Below are 483 nucleotides of genomic sequence, written 5' to 3' on the forward strand. Positions count from 1 at the left end.
AATCCTTCGTTTGCTGAAGCCTTTCTTGGACTCTCTTGCTGAACTGGCTGGCTTTTGTCTTGCTTGTGACCCCTTAAAATTGCTCCCATACCCATGAGGACTTTGGTGGCCCTCTGCCCCTAGCGGGTCCTGTCAATAGAGCTGGGACAAAGGAGGAGGAGGTGCGTTATTGATCCTCTTCACTTACGTCCTCCTCCAGTAAGGTGGTGGCTGGAGTGACGTTGCTGTCTCAGCTCCTCCTCGAGAAGGGCTCTTATTGAAAGAAGAGGACGTAGTAGAGAGACCATCTGTTGCCGGCGACGATGGCTGTGATGAGGAGCCGGTGGTGGAACGGGAGCGGGATGGGTAGGTTGCAGGAGGATGGCCACCGCCCTCTAAACGAGAAAGAACGCCCCGACGTACATCAATGATAGGAGTGATAGAGCCTCCTCCTAAGCCTTCCTGTCTCCTTACTGGTACATTCTCACTGTCCGTACCACCGTT

Source organism: Plasmopara halstedii (genome assembly GCF_900000015.1).
Source record: "Plasmopara halstedii genome assembly, contig: Scaffold_2956, whole genome shotgun sequence".
In the NCBI taxonomy this organism is placed as follows: domain Eukaryota; phylum Oomycota; class Peronosporomycetes; order Peronosporales; family Peronosporaceae; genus Plasmopara; species Plasmopara halstedii.